The following is an 11,287-nucleotide window of genomic DNA, read 5'->3' on the forward strand; positions in this document are numbered from 1 at the left end:
CTCTCGCATTATATATTTCTCAAATGAATGTCCGTCCATTCTTCTGAACCTGAGCGAGTATGGGCATAATCTGCCCAATTTCTTTGCATAACACGATAGTTCATCTCTGGAATTAATCTAGTGAAGTCGTTCTGAACTGCATCCAATGCAACTTCATCCCTCCTTGTGTAAAGAGACCAGAACTGTATGCAGTACTGCACATGCAGTCACACAAATGCCTTGGACGTGGACAGCAGCACTTCATTATCTTTTAAGTTCTATTCCTTTAGCAGCAAATTCCAAAATTCAATTTGTTTTCCTTGTTGCAGAAAGGAGAGATGCCCTAAACAGACCACTACCTATGTCACATTAAGCTACAGTTTCAAGTAAAGGAGTTTCAGAACCTGCTTAATCATTTTCGGTGCTGAACGGCTTTTCCTTTCTCTGCAACTTTATTCCTTGGTTCAGCTAGGGCCAACCTCTATCCTGTGAGTGTTTATAGAAACTTTACGCTGCAACGTGACTTCCTCTCATTTTCCCTATCTTTAGAAGACGCAATATTAGTGTCTTCATGGGGCGGGCTTTTGCCCAAAATGTTGATTTTCCTGCTGCTCGGATGTTGCCTGACCTGCCATGCTTTTTCAGCACCACACTGATCTCTCGCATTTGCAGTACTCACTTTTGACTAGTTTAGAGGACACAATCCTCGTCTTTGCAATCTCTCCTCACAGGAGTTTCCAACATCCCAGAAAACAGTCTGTGAAATCACTTTGTGGCCCTTTTTGTGAAGTCATATTACTTCTTAATTGTTGAGCATACCAAAATGGAATTCCAAGTGGTCTCGCGAATGTTCTAATTGCTGATGCACAACTTCCTTATTCCTGCACGTCCATTATCTTACACTAAAGTCCAACAAACCATTTGACTTGCAAATTGCTTGTGGTAGCTGCACGCTAGTTTGTAGTGACTTACAAACAAAAACACTTATTGCCCTTTGAACATCAGAACTTTATAACCTTTGGACTTTTTATAAATAATCCATACTTCGACTATTGCTAACAAAGTGGCAACCTCACACTACCGGGAAATTACATTCTATTGGAATATTCTTCGCTATTCAATTAGTCTTTGTAGCCTCTTGATTATCCTGACAGCACACATCACTACCTCGTATTCTGTGATCCACACAACTGTAAAAATTAGATGTGTCTCCAAATTGTGTTTCAGAAATGATGAACAGCATGGGCCCAAGCAGTGTTACTTGAAGTGCTCAACCAGTCACAGCCTGCTAATCTGAGAATGGACCATGCATTTCTCCTGTCTGTTTTGTTACACCTGACCATTCCTCAATCCACTTCCTTCAACCAGGTGCTCCAATTTTGTTTCATGCCCTCATCTACACAAATATGTCAAATACCTTTTTAAAATCAGAGTACACTTCAATGACTCTTTTTGTTTAAATCGTTCTCAGGATGTGGGGGTGACTTTCTCAGCCAGCATTTATTGTCCATCCCTAATTGCCCTGAGGAAACGTCAGAGTCATCCACATCTGGAGTCCCATGTCTGCCAGACCAGGTAAATCAGTCAGCTTCTTCCCTAAAGGCCTTTAGTGAATCACATGGCATCTTCTCACTATTGACAATGGATTCAAGGTCATCACTAGACTCCTAATTTCAGACTTTTTTTATTGAATTTAAATTCTCCCATCGTCTGTTGCAAGATTTGAACCCAGGTCATTGTAACATTTTTTGAGTCTCCAGAATGATAGTCCAAAAACGTTAACACTAAAGCTTTGACTTCACCACCTCATCTATGCTACCAGCAACAGACTCAGATAGATCATAAACTCTGCCGAACATTATTTCCATTTAATTGATCTCAGCCCAATCAGACCATCATTTTATAGCTTTCCAAATATATTTTTTTCGTATTATATTGTCTACCAGGATTTTCCCGACCAGTCATATCAGGCTTTCAAGTTTGGCATTTTGTGTTTTGTCTCTTCATTCTTTTTAAACAAGGGTTCACATTTGCAATATTGTAAATCTGTATTCCATAAACCAATTTCCAAGATGATCAGCACTGTGTCCAGAAACTGTTTAAACATCATTTTTGAAACACTGGGATGCATAATTTCAGATGCCAGAGGTTTGTCAAACTTCTGCTCCATTAATTTGTACGTGACTTTTTTTTTTCTTAAATTGCTTTCAGTTCTTCATTCTCATTGATAGTTGTCATTTCTATGAGATTTCTTGTAACATTTTCTGAGCAGCAACACACAGTAATTGTTTTAAACTCTGCCATTTATCTGTTTGTTTTTATAAATACTCCTATTCCAACGTTGTCTCTGCTAATCACTTACTTTTTATGTACATGTTGAAGTATTTACAACTTTAAGTTTCCTGTTTTTTTTAATCAATATTCCACTCTTCCTTTTTTATTGATTTCTTGGGCATCATTTGCTATATACTGAAGTGTATCTAATCTTTATGATTACTAGTTTTTAGCAACTTTGTGATGTATGATCAAATGCAATATTTGACTTCACTAAACACAGAAACGGCCAGAGAAATTGAACAGACCTGACTGCAACGTTGGAAAGAGAAATAGATTTTAATGTTTTCAGTTGAATGTCGCTTAGTAATATTTAAATTCCTTTGTTGCTTTCGCAGACCTTACATTCCCTCTTAAATGAATGCGTGTTTGTTCAAAGCCATATGTTAATGATGCAAGCACCAGATCTTGCCCTTCTATCAGTTTAGCTTTTAATTCAAACATTGTTGTTAAGTATAGGATTTTACAACAAGATTAATAATTAGCCCATACTCATTGCTTAATGTGAGGTGTAAAATTGGAAAACAACCTCTTCCTTGGTTGGTTCCTCAACAAACAGCTCCAGAAAATCCATCTCAGCATATTCTGAAGAAGAAAATAATAGTGTGGTGGTAAAATCCTCAGACTAGTAACACTGGCTCCCATATTAATGTTCTGGATCAGCAATTATAATCCAAAGATGGCAGATGTTGCCATTTCAATTCAATAAATATCAACCTAATACCAACATTGGCATCTCTTCTGATATTTGTAAAATCCCATCTGGATCACTGGTATCCTTTAGGTACCTTGTCTGGCATACATGTGACTCTGGACTGACAGCAAAATGGCTGAATCTGCATTAGACTATTAAACTGGTCAGTTCATAGGCAGTTACGGACAGGCAATAAATCTGAACCAGAAGGTATTTCAGAAAAGAAATAAAACAAAGTTATGTCTATCGTATTTGTACTCATTGACTTTTTTCCAGGTTATATAACAATTATAATTAACTAAAAGTATTGCTCTTGCATTGTTAAATGCTCCTCTCATTTCCTAATTAATATCCTTCCCAAGCAAACATTGCTGGTGTGTAGTGTATGAGCAGTTCCAATAAATTGCTAATGCCCTTTATAGCTCTGTTGCATTCATCCTCTTCATCTTGATATTCTGTTCCAAGATCCAGCGTTTCCATGCTTGGTCACCCTGCAGCCATGTCTCCATAATGGCAATTACATCATTCTCACTTATTCAATTTGTGCCACCAATTCACGCAGCTTAATGAAAATATCACAAACATTCTGCCTATTGAAGTAGGCAAAATATTTTCATGCTATTTGGTGATGGAATCTCTCTTAATATCGGTGTTGGTTGTTGCTCAAAAAAGTAAATGTAATGTTGAAGATGGAAACCTTGAAGTTCTAGATTGATATATGTATTATCAGATTGTCACCATAGAGTGTTGGAAGGACTTCAGGAAAAAAACGTATTTCGAAGGATGTTTTGGTGAAGCCAATGATTAGTTCTGATGCAACCAGAACATTTGGGCTCCAGATCTACTGAAGGCCTTGAGTGAGATATGGATGACAGAATGAAAATTAACTGAGGCATTGTCATGACCCATAAGCAAAAGTGAACTTATACAGGAATCCTTCTATTCACAGGCTGTCACAAGCATTAAAGTTTTAATAAAATTATCAACCAGTCCTCAGCTTCCTTTTCTGATAAAGTCAGGGCAACGGAAGACACTGACAAGGTTTTTGTATGTGACAGTAAAACACTAATCATTGCAAAAGAATCAGCACTAATCACATGAAAACTAAATACAATATATCAACTTGCGAATTTATTTATTGTAACTCTTATCTCCTTCTTAGTCCTCTATGTCCACATACACAGACAAATAAAATTGCTCCAGGTTCAGGAGAGCAATGCGGCTGTACAGTTCACAGCACCAATTTACAGGATCATATGGTGTGTTATTTTCACTTCTCAACACCTGCAATTCTTGAGGTCCTTATTTTTAGATTTTCAGATAACGTTGAAAAGTCTTATCATTGCCAACAAATAAAAATCAACGTTTTTTTCTCAGCAATATCCTTTACAGGTATTCAAATGCAATAAAGGATTTTCATTGTCAATCACCTGATGAAGGAGCGTCGCTCCGAAAGCTAGTGTGCTTCCAATTAAACCTGTTGGACTATAACCTGGTGTAGTGTCATTTTTAACTTTGTACACCCCAGTCCAACACCGGCATCTCTGAATCATAATCTAATCAACTTCTAATTCAAGGAATTCCTTTCTATGACCTATGCATATTCATCAGGTATGGTTCTCTCTCTAACACCCTCTCTCTCAGCAAGAGACACATACACAAGTTAACACTGTTAAAAAAAAAAGCCTGCGATTTTCCCAGCACTATCTACTTGGACTATTAATACAGCTTAAAACTATGTTCCGTATTTAATGTCCTGGGGACTTTCAAATTTTTATGTCCTTCTGCCACAGTGGATATTTTGTCTCTGAGTTGAACCTCGTTGAGCTTCCTTGACTTCTGACTTGATCTGCATCGTAAATCTTAGATTAAGCACTTAAGCAAATATCTCACAAGGGAGCTTGTCTAATCACTTTTCTTAAGTCAACATGATGTCTCAGAAATGTTGTTTTGACTAAATGCCAAAATAATGGTTTTCTGACATTTAGTAAAAACAAGGCTCTATCACATAATGGAAAAACCAAAATCCCGTGTAGCTCTACTTTCAAACTCAATGTTTCCAAATATAAGTAATGCTTTGCAAACGTTCATCAAAGTCTCAAACAAGTGTCAATCTTGATGTGAAGCAGGACATTTTAATGGTCAGCCGATATACACCCAGAGCCGAACTGATTCAATTCAAGTACTTTGTATCTATTACTGACTTTTCTTCGCATTTTCGGTTGGTCTGCATACGATTGTTGGAGGAAAAGCTTCAATTCACAAACATTCTAACAGTGTGGTAAGCCGTGTTTGTGCGTGGTGTTTAAATTAAGTGAATAATTGGCACCTGGAAAATTCCAGAGCACAAGCAACTTTTCCAAGTAAATATTCATTCACAGTCACACGACCGTCACTGACAATTTCACTGCTTATGTTTCTATCTTGGCATTTTTTGCTGACCAGCGTCATAAACAAGTTGCTGAGGTCAATCTGTGAAGAGTGGCTCTCCTCCTGAGCCATCAATGCCTATCGCCACACTAGGATAAGCCCTGTTCCGAGAACAATGGGACACCAACTTTTACTTGGAGATATCCAGCCATAGAAACCATCAAGAAGTTCAAATGCTGTCGATGGGGCGGATACTTGAGATCGGGAGCCAAAGCAGAAATTACAGGCCGAATCTCAGCAGGTCTGGCAGCATCTGTGGAGAGAAAGCAGGGCTAATGTTTTGAATTCGGTGCTCCTTCTTCAGTCCCTTCTTCGACAGGGTAACTTGCATGTCAATGCCTTATTTGTCAGTGTCATAATGCAGCTGCTCCATTGTCAGCTCCTTTTGGCAGCAGCAACTGTGATATATGGGCTATCCTGGAGCAACTCATTTCGATTCATTCTTGTCTATGTGGAACAATGAAAGATTTGATGAAGTCTTCTCTATTCCTTTTTACCTATTTGTCCCATTATTTCTTACCCACTGTCCCTTTGTCTCCACCTATCTGTTCCTCTTTATTTTCTCTCTCTCTCTCTCCGTGACCGCAGCCACCCCTTTGTCCCTCTCGACCTTGCTTTTATTTCTTTCTCTTTCTCTGCCCTGCTGCTTCTGCTGTACCGACAGTCTCACCAACTCTCTCTCTCTCTCTTAGTCTCTCTCTCTGTCCCTCTCTCTCCACAGATGCTTCCTGACCTGACACATATTTATGATATTCTATGTTGTTATTTCAGATTCTTGTGATTTTTTTCTTGTTTCTAAATTCAACTAATCTGAACGCAGTAACTTAATGATACCCTCCTGAAGTATCTGCTGAAAATTTAACACCAGTTGAATTTATTTCCCTCTTTGGTCAGCTTACATATATTGCACACTTGCATTCTGAATGGACTGCAACCAGAGTCAAAACAACTCAACAAATGAATTTCAGTGTTTCTGATTATTCACCATTCTCTTTTCCTGAGCAAATGTTTATCCAAGTTACAAGTGAGGTTTTGGGTTTTTTAAACCATTTTAGTTGAACCTTTCCATCATGTGAGAGATTACATAATGTCATCGACAGTGCAATGATCACGTTAGAAAACTACTTGAGCCAGGCATATTGACAGGATAGCAAAGTAGCCATGACTATGTTGCTTTGTCACCGGCATATACATAGATATAATTGAAGTATTAATATGGTGATTGTTGTTCTAATAAAATCTAGAATGCAAACAGTAGCCACATGGGAATCAACTCCCGCTCATCTCAGAATAATTGCAAAGTTTGAAGATTCTAAAAAGTAGACTTCTTTCTTTGCTGTCAATTCTTCGTACACTGTATGATAACATTCCATTGTTTTCCCAATGCCTTGCTATACCTGAAAACTACCATTTTGCAATTCAAACACTAGGACATTCAGATGTCTCTGCATCTCAGAGCTTGACCATCTCATCATTTAGAAAAAGCCTTTCTCATTCTTCCTGCCAAAATTGACAACGTCACTGTGTTTTTAATGTTAAATTCTCCTTTCCATATCAGTGACAATGCTTTGTTTATTTATATCTCTTTGTAGACTCCTCATACCTCAGCACAAATGTACCTTTCAGTGTATTTTCGTCAAAACAGCAAATATAGCAATCATAATATTAGTCCATTGGACCAAGTCATTTGTAATAATTATGAATAGTTGATGCCTCAGAAGTGACCGCTGTCATGCACAACTTGTCATATATTGATGTTCAGAAAAAAAAATCTATTTATGCATATTCTCTGCTTTTCTTTTGGACAGCTAATCAACCTGCCTGTATCAGTATGTTATCCACGACAACATGAGTTGTCATTTCCTGCACGCACTTTGATAGATCACCTTATCAAATATTGCCTGGATATCTAAGCATAGTACCGACACTGGAACCTCTTCATAGTACACCTTCCTTTCTTAAAGAACTCCAGTAAATCCATTAAAGATGACTCCATTGTCCAAAACCATGTTAATTCTGCCCAATCAATTTAGTATATTCAATCTCTACTGCAAAAATGTACTTAATAATAACTTATAACTTTGTCTGTGTCTTTGTCGTCAACGTGCTCAAGATGCTTTCTATTTCCTTCTAATCAAATGATGGCCTCAGAGATTTATAGAGCCATAGAGTCAAAGACATGTACAGCACAGAAACAGATCTTTGGTCCAACTCATCCGTGCCGACCAGACATGCTAAACTAATCGAATCCCATTGGCCAGTACTTGGCCCATATTTCTCTACACTCTTTTTTATTCAGAAACCCATCCAGATGCCTTTTAAATGCTGCAATTGTACTAGTCTCCAACACTTCCTCTGGCAGCTCATTCTATACACTTACCGCCCTCTGCCTGAAAAAAATTGCCCCTTGGTCCTTTTTAAATTTCTCACCCCTTATCTTAAATCGACGCCCTGTAGTTCTGGATTCACCCACCCCAAGGATCAGACCATGTCTATTTAACCTATCCATGCCCATCATGATTTTATAAACCCCTACAAGCTCACACTTCAGCGTCTGACGTTCCAGGGAAAATAATCCCAGCCTGTTCAGTCTCTGTGATTTGTTCTGACTCAAAATCTATCTAGGCTGTTTGGTGTAACTCTCAATTCAGGAATTAAGGTTCCATTAGAATAAGTGATCTATACAAGTCAGTCTCTCTCTCTTTCTTCAAGTGATGTTATAATTTTTTTAGAATTGAAGATCGTCAGACAACTCAATTTCCAAGTCATGTTCCTTTTCTGAACATTTGTCCACTGCCCACCCACCGCCAAAACACACCCCTGCCCCAAACAACCAGTTTAATTCTACAAGCCTGCGATATAGTTCAAGAAGTCAGGAAGCATCTCACGTATCCTTATTTCCCGATGATTCAATCTCAGTGAAAGCAATGTCTTAGAACTAGACAGGCGATTTTGCAAAGTTGAAATCAGTAGGGTCTCGTTGCACTATTCCAAAGACAAATTAACCGTTTTATTAGTCAATCTTTAATAAAACTCTGGTGTACTGGAACTGAATTGCAATCTGCATGCTTGCCTCAAAATAAGTTGATTCGCTGTTTCACTAAGTCAGCAGTTATATTGTCGGACAACGTGAGTGAACGACTTGCTCCTGATGTTTAACTTAACAGTTTGGGGAATAAAATAAAATCGACTCCTTTTAAAATAAAAAATGCAAAGTCTCCATACTTCAGATTTTTATAACCACCAGTTGAGGAAGAATGTGACCTGCATAACATAACGACGGTTTAAATACCCATTTCCTTTCCAGATGCACTCCACTCAGAGGACAATCCCACCACTGCAATTTGTCTCCCACCTAACATCCACAATAGAGGCTTTGTGTGGCTCGCATTATTTCAACCGATGCACGTTATTTTCTTTGCAACATTTTAGGTTAGAACTTTCAGCTTTTTTGGCTTTTGCACCCTTCCATATGCTCCCTTAAAAGCATTCCATGCCCAGATATTGTTTCCCTACAATTTCCTTCTGAATGACCATATAATTAGCAAGGTTAGATCTCATGGAATACAGGGAGAACTAGCCATTTTGGATACAGAAAAGGCTCAAAGGTAGAAGACAGAGGGTGGTGGTGGAGGGTCGTTTTCCACTGGAGGCCTGTGTCCAGTGGAGTGCCACAAAGATCGGTGCTGGGTCCTCTACCTTTTGTCATTTACATAAGTGATTTGGGTGTGAGCATAAGAGGTACAGTTAGTAAGTTTGCAGATGACACTGAAATTGGAGGTGTAATGGACAGCGAAGAAGGTTACCTCAGATTACAACAGGATCTTGACCAGATAGGCCAATGAGGTGAGAAATGGCAGATGGAGTTTAATTTAGACAAATTCAGATTTGGGAAAGCAAATCTTAGCTGGACTTAACACTTAATGGTATGGGAGTGTTGATGAACAAAGAGGCTTGGAGTGCTCATAGCTCCTTGAAAGTGGAGTCACAGGTAGATAGGATAGTGGAGCAACTTTTTCACACATAAGATGGTACGTGTATGGAATGAGCTCCCAGAGGAAGTGGTGGAGGCTATTACAATTGCAACATTTAAGAGTCATTTGGATGGGTATATGAATAGGAGGGGTTTGGAAGGATATGGGCCAGGTGTTGGCAGGTGGGACTAGATTGGATTGGGATATCTGGTCGGTATGGAAGGGTTGGACTGATGGGTCTGTTTCCATGCTGTACATTTCTATTACTCTATATTCCTATGACCAACTCCACACACATACTAGACTGTGTGAGACATCATAAACATCAGCCAACAGTCTAGTTCTTGGATCTTTGATACTTGATGTGATACAAAACGGAGTTAGCATGTAGGGGATGCTTCCTCCCTTGAAGCAATCTGGAATGAAAGGTCATAGTTTTAGGAAAAGTGGTAGCAGATTTAATACGGAGATAAACTGAATTTTCTTACCACAAGAGGCATGAGTCTGAACAAAGTGTGCTGGATGCCTCAACATTGACAGGAGTTAGACAGGTTTTTAATTATGAATAGCTTAAAGGGTATGGTTTTCTTTGGGCCTAAGATGAAATGGCAAATTCTGTGATATGGATGGGTACTTTCAGAAGTTCATTCTAAATTGCAGCACTGAAGTGGCACCTTCCAGGAATTGATTGAAGAAAGGGAAACCATTTGATTGAAAACTGGAGAGGCCGGTTATGCCAACTTGAAAGTTGTGCTGACAATTACATTTGGGTTTAGCAATATCCAAATTATAAGAAGCCATAAAAACTGGGTGCTGATGCCAGTAAAATTGATATTGATGTCATTTAGCTGCACGAATATGAGGTTTGGAGGGTAGGGGGTGGTGTTGGGCAAATGTGTGAACATGCAAGCAAAACTCAGCTATTTGGCAATTCGAATTTTCTCTGCCATTCAATAAGATAATGGCTGATCTGATATGAACATGAACTCTAGGTTCCTGTGTATCCTTGATAATCTTCATCCCAGTGATAATCTAAAATCTATCCAATTACACGTTTAAAAAGACTCTTAAGAATTCTACATCCCATTGTCTTTTGAGACACGGAATTTCCAAACGTGCATACCTCTCAGAGAAATCAGTCCTCATCAGTACTTTCTCGATGAACAACACCTTATTTTTCAAAACCTTATCTGTTGTTCGGATCGGGGTAGGGTAGAGCCACTCAGGTATTTGCCATAAAATAGTTTGATTGCCAATAACGTCTATAGCATATAAAGAGACACTGAGGTATGTTGACTCTACAAAGGTTCGAAATGCATACATTCAAATTTCTTAAGATCTCATGGCCTAAATGACTTTTGATGTACGTACACATATTGACGACAATCCCTTCGTGCTTTCATTGGCTTTAGGAGAAACTGTGTGTAAAGAGAAATGAAGTTTTTTGGAGTTTAATAGCACAGCTGTATAATATAAAAATCATTAATTTCGCCGGAAAGAACAACATTTTAATGGACATTTTAGCAAAAGCTGATATGAATTAATCCAAATGCGTTAAAACGTCCTGATTGAAGCAGCCTTAAGTAAAATATGATTGCTCTGGCAATCAATGTGTTTTATTTCATTAATGTTGGTGAGCCATAGAAATCATGTCGAAAAATTCTTGCTAATACTATGTCAAACTACTTCTTAAGAATGCCTTTCCATTGTTCAACAAATGCATTAGACCACTGGAGAAAGAGAAGAATAAGATTAAAAAATTCACAACTGAGGGCTGACATGGCACTGTTGTGCGATCTCTCACGCTGGGCGAGTCGGCCTTGGTTCCAAGTTTTATTTTCTCCACAGCTCTCTCCTTGAACACGTTGATTTAAGA

Source organism: Chiloscyllium plagiosum, unplaced genomic scaffold (genome assembly GCF_037043375.1).
Source record: "Chiloscyllium plagiosum isolate Xiang-an unplaced genomic scaffold, Cpla_swu_hap1 HiC_scaffold_35, whole genome shotgun sequence".
Classification (NCBI taxonomy): domain Eukaryota; kingdom Metazoa; phylum Chordata; class Chondrichthyes; order Orectolobiformes; family Hemiscylliidae; genus Chiloscyllium; species Chiloscyllium plagiosum.